Raw genomic sequence first — 10,492 nt, forward strand, 5'->3', positions numbered from 1 at the left:
AATGACACCCCTTAACAGTATGCTAAGTCCAGCCTGCCTCCAATGAGGTCCACTTTCCACAAGGGATAGCCTGACTAGAAACCTTTTGGATAGCTAGGAAACAGTAGATATAAACACAATAAAAGACTTGGCTAAAGGGACAGACTACTGAAAGACAGATCAAGCTTTAAACTCCCTGAAGTGTAAACCAGCAGCTCAGTATGGGAATAAAGAAAGGGTAATGAAGGGAGGCACAATGTGACAACATCCAGCTAGTGTGCTGTAAAGGTGAGGTTAGAAGCTGTCAATTTAATCAGGACATGTGGAAATACAAGAGAGAACCATACAGCTCCTGGGGGTCCCAGGCCGTTCCATGGGCCATGCTGCTCTTGGGGATCCTGGACTGGGCTGTGTTCCTGTACAAAAGTCTGGAAAAGCCTTGACGCGAGGTCCTAGAGAAGAGGGACTTTCCTGGGTGCTCAGAGACACCCATGCAGGACTCAGGACATGTTGAGGGAAAACCCATCCCACATGCACCAGACCCACTGCTCTCCTTCCTGGGACCTTCCTGGGTGCTTGGGAATGGAGCAAGAGGGAGTGTGGGGCCACAGCGACATCCCAGACTAGCCTCCATCAGGCCTTCATCTCCACAACATGTCACAGCTTCAAGTGAGCTCCCTAAAGCAACTTTTCTGTCATTTGAAGCCATGCCCTGGTGCGTAGAGAAGACTTTGGGTAGACACACAGGAGATGGGAGAGAAAGGGCAGCAAGCCAGAGTGCAGAGCTGGGGCTCACAGCATCACAGAGGGCAGTGCCTGAAAAAGCAGCCCAAAGAAGGAAACGAGTCCCTCCTTTTACAGGGACTCAGAAAACCCCATCTTGGACAGTCTTCAAGGGGGATGGGGGTCTTCCTTCTGGAGGAGTCACCCCAGAACTGTGCAGAGACTAGGAAGAGCAGGAAGGCTGGTGGTAGGGATGTTCTCAAACTCCAGCAGCTGCAGAGCTGGGACATGGTCATCTCACAAACTTCTGAGTGAGCCAAAATGCGGAACCTGAGGCATTGCACTGCCTTCCAGGCTCTGCACCAGAGCCTGCACAGCAGCACTGCAGTGTGCGGGCATGTCCCGAGAAGCCCAGGGTCCAAACTGTGGGACATCCAGGAAGCCAGGGCTGTACAGCCCTGAAGGAGAGCCAGGATGCCAGGGACTGTACCCAGGGGAGAAGCACTGCCCCAAGATGATCCTCAACAGCCCAAGGACCAACTGAGGGCCAAGATGAGAAATGGCTTTCCCCAGGCTCAGCATGAAGGAAAGCTGGGCAAAATGAATGGGAAATGGGAAAACTTCCCCAGATTTTCTACCTGGTCTGGCCTATGGCTTTGGAACCTGGCAGGAACCAGGGTCCCAGATAAAGCCCTCCAGACGATGTGTGTTCAGGGCACGTTTGCTCTTTCTCGGCATCTCATCTCTGTCTTAAGCACCGCAAACCGAGAAACTTCGCTGAGGACTTCTAAAAACAAAGAGCCTGCTTTGGTGCCTCAGGGAGGAAGACTGCGCTCTCTCCCATATGGTCCTACATCCCCCTTCTACAAAAAAAGCAACTCAGAGTAGAAATCAGTTTTGAAGCTCACCAAAGCATCTGAGCTCTGGCCCGGCTTTGTGCTGTTTCATCCCACACAACTTTGATCTCGTCTTTGAAAAATGCCAAACCCCAAACCAACCCCCATACCCCAGCTTCCCACACAGGTCTGCCCAGTGCAGAGACCTGACAGTGCAGGGGCACAGAAGTGACCTCTCCAGGGCCCCCTTTTGATATTTCACAGCCTTTACCACATTCTGGAGATATTCCTGAAGAATTTATCAGCAAGTTTTTGGAAAATACCTGGGGTGAAGGAGGGGGAGGGGAGGGGAAATCTGTCTGCTCTCTCCCTGGCTCTGCCATCTCCATGCCAGTGTCCTACTGAGCCGCCTGATGACACGAGCTGAGGTCACAGTGGGATGTGCCGTATCACAGGGACATCTCCGCAGTGCTGCAGCAGTGTCCTCACTTCCCTGCAAGTCCCAGGAGCTGCTGGGCACTGCTCACATGCTGCCCACTGCTGCCCTTTGGAGCTGCTCCACGGCAAGGAGTGGGGACAGGAGGCAGCGGGGCCATATTGGGTCCCCTCGCTGAAAGGCAGAGGAGCAGGCTGGAGAGGAGTTTGGGTTATGAGTTGTGAAGAGCATCCTTTTTCCCCAGATGGACAGAAGAGCTGAGCGCTAGGGATCAAGCAAGATGGGGGACTGCTGGACCAAGACCATCAGCCCAGAATGCAGTTCCTGGTTCACAATACTCCTGCAGCTCTCCACCAAGGGTAAGGGCTTCAGGAGCTCCTTGCTGACGGGTCAAACAGAGACCGTTAACTGCAAAAATGGCTGTGGATCCTGGGCTGTGGGGGTGGCTGGAGAGGGTGGGGGCTTCCATGAGAGCCCTGCCTGAGCATCCTGTCTGGCTCGGGGCACAACGTGGCAGCCAGGACAATGGAGACATAGGGCTGAGGCTGCCCTGAGCCCCAAGGCTCCTGTGGGGCTGGCTCCATCCCCTCATGGCAGGGGGCAATCCATGGCCAGGCTTCTCTGGGAGTGGGTCCCCCTTTGGGATCTGGCTCTGGCAGGAAAGGGGTCCTGTGTCCTGGAGCTGAGGTGTCCTGCAGCTCCCGTGGGGCTCTCAAGAGCCTGCTGGAAATGCCCACATGGGAAATGAACCCTTCACCCTGTAATAACCCCAAGGTGTCTACTTGTTTGGGAGAACCTCTGTTCCTTCCCGCTGAATCCTTTTATGCTTCCAACTTGGCAGAGCATGTTTTGGGCTCAGAGATGTTGTCCTCCGATGGCCACAGCCCCTGTCCTCCTGCAAATGAGGGTCCAACCTCTGCACCCAAAAGACAGCCTGTTTGGGGGAGCAGCTTGGAAACAGGTGGGGTGCCATCGCCGTAGACCAAGAAAATTTGCTGAGGACTTTTAAAAGCTTAAGAGCCTGGTCTCTTGCCTCAAGGAGGAAGGCTCCGTCCTGTCCCATACTGTCCTACATCCTACTTCTACAAAAAGAGTGGCCCACAGTAGATACCAGTTTTGAGGCTCACCAAAGCATCTCAGTGTGTGGTCATGCTTTGTGCTGTCATGTGGGTTGCCATGTGACTTTGATGCTGTCTTTGAAAAATGCCAACCCCCAAACCCCAGCTTCCTGCACAGGTCTGCCCAGTGCAGAGACTTGTCGGTGCAGGGACACAGAAGTTACCTCTCCAGTGCCTCCTTTTAAGTATTTCACAGTCTTTGGCACCATCTGGAGATGTTCCAGAAGGATTTAAAAGCAAGTTTTGGAACATAACTGGGAGCTAAAGGGAGGTGGCTGCTTTCCAGAACATGAGGGAAAATGGCTCTGCTCTCTCCCTGGTTGTGTATCTCCATGGCAATGACCTACTGAGCCCCCAGATGACACGAGCTGAGGTCACAGTGGGATGTGCTGCATCACAGGGAGGTCTCCCCGGTGCCACAGCAGTGTCCTCACTTCCCTGTGAGGCCTGAGTGCTGCTGCACACTGCTCACACACTCCCCACCACTGACCTCTGGAGCCGCTCTATGGCAAGGAGCGGGGACAGGAGGGAGCAGGGCTGCGTAGGAGCCGCTCGCTGACAGGTGGAGGAGCAGGGACATGTTGGAGAGGAGTTTTGGGTGACAAAACGGGAAGGGCGTCCTTCCTTCCTGGCTGAAGAAGCGAGCCGAGAGCAAGGGGTCAAGCGAGATGGAGGGCTGCTGGAGCAAGACCATCAGCCCGGAACACAGTTCCTCATTCCCAGCACTCCTGCAGCTCTCCACCAAGGGTAAGGGCTTCAGGAGCTCCTTCCCAAGGTGTCGCCCAGAGACTGTTAATTCCAAAAATGGCTGTGGATGGCGGGATGTGAGGGTGGCTGGACAGGGCTGGAGGCTGCCACAACAGTCCTGCCTGAGGGTCCCCTCTGGCTCAGGGGACAAAGTGGCAGCCAGAACTCCTGGGCCCTGAGCCTCAGGCTGGCCTAAGCCCCAGGTGGGGCCAGCTCCATCCCCTCATGGCAAGGGGCAATAAAGGTCCAGGATTCCCTGGGAGTGGATCCTTCTTGGGGATCTGGCTCTGGCCAGAAAAGGGTCCTGTGTCCTGCAGGATGGGGTAACCTGCAGCTCCCGTGGGACTCTCAAGAGCCTACTGGAAATGCCGCGTTGGAAATAGATGATTTACCTTGTAATAACCCCAAGGCCTCTACTCATTGGGAAGAACCTCTGTTCCTTCCCGTTGAATCCTTTTATGCTTCCAACTTGGCAGAGCATGTTTTGGGCTCAGAGATGTTGTCCTCCGATGGCCACAGCCCCTGTCCTCCTGCAAATGGGGTCAAACCTCTGCACCCAAAAGACAGCCTGTTTGGGGGAGCAGCTGGGGAACAGGTGGGGGTGCCATTGCCACCCCACAAGTCCCTGCTGACCCCAAGCCTGTTTCTCTGAGCTGTGGGGGGCAGTGCTGGGGGGAGCCCAGCAGGGCCATCTCCCCTGCCCCCTCCCAGCCCCACACCTCCGCTGCCCAGCACCGGCAGTCCCAGAGCTGCTCTGGCCCTGGCTGCCCCATGGGCCCCGGGGCTCCTCAGCCCTGCAGAGCAACGCGCCAGGGCCCAGCCCGGCCCCGCAGAGAGCAGCCCCTGCCTGGCCGTGGCCCAGCCCTGCTGGACGCAGCGCGAGGGCTGCCGAGCCCTGGGGCTGCCACCCACAACATGGCACCCCACCGAGGGTTGGTGGGGGGGGGGATCCTGCCGGGTCATACAGGGCCACAGCGCTGCCATGGCACCTCCCCCAGTGCTGCCCTCCCATTGGCCAGCAAGGGGAGGAGGGCGGGCTGGCCTTGACTGATGGCTCCTTCAGCCAATGGGAGTGCAGCAGGCTGGGGGGGCCTCGCCAGGGCCTTGCCCCAGCCTCACTTTTGTCCTGAACAGTGCGTTTCCCAGGGCTCACAGAGAGGCTGTCCCCGCGGGTCCTGCCGGGCCCCAGCCGCTGCGGCTGCTCCGTGCCTCTTGCTGGGCTGCAGCCCTGCGGCCCTGGCAGCAGCCAGGAGGGTGTTTGCAGAGCAGCTCTGTGCTGGGAGCTGCTGGGCTCCTGCAGGCCTTGGCAGCTGCTGGGCGGCCAGTGCTGCCCTGGCCGGTGCCATTAGCCCTGCTCCCAGGTGGGGCTGCAGAGCTGCTGGATCCCGGCTCTGCTGGTTCCACCCGCTGAGATGCCCTTGCCGCAGTCCTTCCCCGTGTCTCAGAGTGTCAGGGCCCCAAGCAGGAGAGTGCTTGTTGTCCTGGGTGTGTGGAGGATTTGCTGGGTGTGTTCAGCACTGGGGCAGGAACCAGACTTGTGAGCTGCGGGAAGGCTTCTGCCTCTGCCTGGGCCATGAGGCCCTGCTGTCTCCAGCTCCATGGTCGCTGCTCCCATGCAATCCTCCTGTTAGGAGATGTTGCCCAGAATTACTTGCAGGCCTTTCTGCAATTGCTAAGTTTCACGGGCCAGGTGGAGGTGCTACTTAAGCAGGAGGTGATGTTTTCTTGGGGCAGTAACTGGTGCGTAGTGGGTGTTTTGCTGCATTGTGATCATGGTGAGGCCATGGGGTGAATCAGGGTGGCTGCTCAGGAGCTGGCTGAGCCTTAGGGGAGTCAGGGGCAGCTGCAGGTGGCAATAGCCGTGTGGCCGGGCTGTGGGCAGGGAGGTCGTGGCTGTCTGCGAGAGCTGGGCCAGGAGATCCCCTGTGTGAAATCACCTCTTGGTCAGTAGCTGACAGACCAGCAGAAGGCACGTGGCTCAGCTGTTGATGATGAGGTCAGTTCTGCCTGAGTACCTGGTAGGCCAGCTCAGGAGCAAGGCTTGGATGTTGATTGTGAGGTAATCACTTCTGACTGATGAACTGATTGGATAGCAGCAGAGCTGTGGCTGGAAAGGTGCTTGTGAGATCACTTCTGGCTGAGCAGTTGATGGGGCGGCAGCAGGTGCACAGCAGGGATCTGTGCTTTGGAGCTCGCTTCTGCCAGAGCAGCTGATAGGTCAGCATTTGTGTCATGGCTGGGGAAGTTGTCATGAGAGTATTTCTGTCCCAGAGGCTTATAAACCAGCTACAGACACATGGCTGTGAAGTTGACTGTGAGGTCACCTCCTCCTGAATCCCTGATAGGCCAGCAGCAGGCAGATGGCCGTTGATTGGGAGGTCTCTTTTGTCAGAGTACCTCGTAGGCCAGCACTAGCAAATGGCTGGGGAAGTTACCTTGAGGTGCCTTCTGACTTGGAAGCCCATAGGCCAGCAGCAGGCACATGCTGGGGGTACGCGCTTGTGAGGTCACTTCCATCTGAGCAGCTGATAGGCCAGGAGAAGGCACATGGCTTGGCTGTCGTTGGTGAGGTCACTTCTGGGTTTGCTGCGTGTGCCCAGAGGAGGGATTGATGCCGGCAGAGCTCTACAGCAGAATAGAAATGCAACTAATAAATGAAGCAGAAGTAGATGATAATGTCCCACACTATCATCTGACACAAATGTTATTCCACTCCGTCGTCATGAGTTAGTAGTGCTACATTTAAAATGAGGACGATGTTCTCTGGTAAACATAGACACGGAGTTTGACTTTGTACTTCTTGCTAGCTGGAGGCTTACAACCTGCTTCCAGTGTCCAGGGAGTTCAGCTCAATTTTTTAGGCTGCTGAATGAATCTAGCACTGGTGTGAGCACTGAAGTCGGTAATCTCTGATTTCCAGTGTCTGTGTGCTGTAGAAATTCTGCCACATCAAAACACCAGGGGTTGTGAAATTTCCCTTCAAGGTCTGAACGGCATCTCTGTGCTTTGATTCTTCAATGGGGAAGCTGAGGAGGACTGAGGCCATGAGTGGCTGTTCAGAGGAAGTGCCTGTTGCAAGGCCTTGGAGGACTAGAAGGGAATGGAAGGGCTGGAAAGTTGGCCTTTGTGTCTTTTGGGCCCTTTGAGGGTGGCCTGGCTGCTGCCATGTGTGGTGCTGTGCCCTGCATGTCTGTGATGCAGTAGCACGTGTTGGCTGGCCACCTTCTGTGAGGTGAGGGGCAGGGGGTATGGGGTGTCATACTGGCCAGGTCCCCTGCAGTGGGGACGAGTGTGACCTCAGTGTTTTGCTGCTTGGCACGGGAAGATGTTCCTGGAGAGAGCAGTGCTGTGCGGGGAGTGCTGCCAGGCTGGGGAGCTGGTGAGTGGGGCGAAGTGAGGAGGTGAGTTGGATTGCAGGGCCCAGGCTGCCCTGGTGGTGTGGGTCAGGGGTGCTGGCAGCCTGCTGCCTTCTGTGCACTGAGGTTCAGGCCTTGAGTTTCCTCACCTCTTGCCAGGATCTGCAGCCAGGTATGCCACACAGACTGTGAAATACATAGAAATATGCAGCTTAGAGTATTTGGAATGGTCACCTTTCCAAAAGGCTTTCTTTTTGGAGATTCTTGAAGTTAACGCTTCTGGGATCTGTCCAACCACAAGTGTTTTTAGGCTAGAGGCAGAGCAGTTGCCTCTCTCTCCTATTAGCGAAGGCTATGGGGGGATACTGCCCGTATACAGAATTGGTGCAGACACTCTTTTCTTCTCATGTGGCAGGACCTTAGAAACTCTTTGCTTATAATGCAGTAGTATCCCCCAATCAGCCCTTAATTTAACCTTCCAATTAACACCCCTCCACTCCAGGGAAATATAAGAGGTAGGAGAAGGTCTTCAACTCTTCCTGCTGCTCTCTGCTGCTCCCTGCACCCTGCGCACTGCCCTGGGCTCTGACACCAGACATCCAGGGTCTGACATCCAGCAGGAGCAACAGAGAGCAGTTTAGATCATGTGGGACTTTTTTCACCCCCACAGTTAACAAGGAAATGGTCTTGCCACAGTGGAGCGCTCAGAGGCACCCTTTCAAGTGGCAGTGCCACAGTCATTAGCTTTTCAAATGGGCAAAATAAGGAAAACTTCCACTGACCAAGTATTTCTTCAGCAGATAGTTGGTCTTTAAAACCACTTCTCCCAGATGCGCAGTGATTACAGTGAATTGTGATGCTCAAGCACTTTCCCACCTTAAAATTGATGAGCTCTTTCCTTCCCTGAAGGCAATATTAAAACCCAGGGCTCGCATCCTGGATCTCTGATCAAGCAGCTTCCTTCAGACTGCCTTCCTTGCATAAACCGAAACACTGCCCCGCTGCTGTTGTGCTGCGGCAGGATCAAAGCGAAGAGGAAAGGTGGTGGGGTGTCAGTGCGGGGCCAGGGCAGGGGTCTGGCCCTTTCCTCCCTCTGTACTGACTTCTGTCATACCGCTGCTTAATTCTGGCTTCAGCACTTCAAGTGCAGCATGTTCAGTTTGGCGGAGGTGGGAGAGGACCAGGTTTGGCGAAGTCCCTGCAGGTACCAATTTACCACTAGCTCACGGTCATGTGGTGCCCATCCCCCAGTGCCCAAACCTCTTCTGCTCCCTGGAGCTCTAACGGGGAGTGAGGGCTGTGAGCCTGAAGCGTGGCCGTTCCCTCCAGCAGCTGCCGGTGCATCCATCAACTGCTCATAGCTCACTTCTTAGGTACAGCCACGGTGCTTGCTTCAAGTGTTGGCAGTGCTGTAGCCCTGCATCATGCTCCACGTTACACGGCTTTGCCATGGGCTCGCAGGAGCGGGGGCTGAGAACAGTACGGCAAAACAGACAGGGGCCTCACGCTCGGCCACAGCTGGCAGGAGGATACATTGCTCCAGGCTTTGCTTGGCTTTGGCTGCCACTGCTGCTGCTGGAGGCCTGGCTCCATCATCTTCAAACAGGGCTCTCCTAAAGTACTGTAGAAAACTAGTACTACTTCTAGAACCTAGTACTAGTTTCTCCTTTTTTAGGAGCAAGTCTGACACCTGGTGGGGGGGGGTTAAAAGGCAAAGTGTTGCTACCTTTGCCAGAGCAGGGCCAGTTTCCGAAGATGAGGATTTTGCTGGTTAATGGTGCTAACTTGGCCCCATGATTGGCTCTGCTCTCATTAGCCCTACCCCTCCTCTTCCTCGCTGTGCTGCCAGCTCCCTTCTTAAAGCACACAGGCTGGCTCTGTTTCCAAGGAAAGCCTAGCTTTCCCTCGCACCAGTCCAGCCTAAGGCAGAGGTTTCCTGTTCAGCCTCAGATGAGCTGCAGGAGAACCTGTGTAGCTGCTATCACCTTCCTCTGTCTCTCTTCTCTCCCCTCCCCTTTTTCTTTTCCTTCTTTTTAATTAAAAGTTATCTCCTGTCCTGTGCTGTTGAGTCTATCTTGTGGAAAGATATCCACATCTCCAGCTCTTGCTACCTGCACAGGAATGTTCCCAAACATCTGTATTAAAGATAACAGCATTGTCCATAATGCTGCTCTACTTGAGGGAGTCCAAAAAAACTTGCTAAGACTGTGTCTCTGCTCATGAACAAGCTGCTGCCCTTGCCCCAGCGGTGGGAGAGGGACCTGCCTTACAAACTAAAGTAAGTCTTGTCCTGTTTCCCTGGTCCCTGTGGGGCCTTTTGGCATCCACGGTGCATGTTGCAACGCGTGAGCATTGTTTCTCCTTCCCTGCTTTTTGTGATGAAGTAGGTCCCCATGGAGCTGGGAGGCTGGGGAGGGAGAAGGGGCAGGAGCTGTACTTGCCTGTATTTGTGTGTCCAGTGTTCTTTGCTTTTCTTTTTGTTTTTAAATGCTCTGACCAATAAATCCATCCAAATCACCTGCTGTGTTCTCTAACCTCGCCCTGGCTGCTGGCATCAGCCCTTGTATCAACTTTCAGAGCTGTCTTCTCTGCCAGCCCTCAGCAGAGGAAGAGGAGACCGATAGCTGCTGTGCTTCATCCCCAGTGAGCCTGAACCGTAGCAGAGAGGGAGGTATCTCAGGGCCATTTTTAGTGCCCCCAGCTGCAACGCTGGGGCTGGGGGGGAGGCTCCGAGCCTTTGCTGTGCTGCAGGACTACGAGTTTCCGCAAAGCCTGTCCTGCCGCTGGCCAGCCCCCAGGCTAGGTCACAGCAGCTCACCTTTCAGCATCTCCTCTCACCCAGCTTCGCCAGGCACCCATGCTGGGTGCCCACTTAACCGGGGACCGTGGGGACATTCAGGGTGCCTTTGGCATGAGTCAAAGGCTGCCAGGTTAAGTAGACCGAAGAGGCCAGGCATGGAGGGCCCAAGTCACCATAAGGTCACAGTAATAGCACACGTAACCACACGCAAGTCACAGCTTGCCCAGCCAAAGGAAGACTTAAGTGACACATCTCTGCTCTCTCTACCCCACCTCCAAGCTCCAGGCAGGGAGGACAAGTGGATTCACAACTCCGGCTGCCCCTGCAGCCTGGCCTTCCCTCCAGCCCACCTCTGCTGGGGCCCGGGCAGCAACAGGGCAGGCTTGAGCCTGCAGCCACCCTGCCCTTGGCTCTGCTTACTGTGGTACTGGCACGGCAGTGGTACGTCTTCACCGTAACAGCTCTCACTGGTGAGATGAGCATGGTCATGGCACAAG

This window comes from Dromaius novaehollandiae, unplaced genomic scaffold, assembly GCF_036370855.1.
Source record: "Dromaius novaehollandiae isolate bDroNov1 unplaced genomic scaffold, bDroNov1.hap1 HAP1_SCAFFOLD_31, whole genome shotgun sequence".
Taxonomy (NCBI): Eukaryota; Metazoa; Chordata; class Aves; order Casuariiformes; family Dromaiidae; genus Dromaius; species Dromaius novaehollandiae.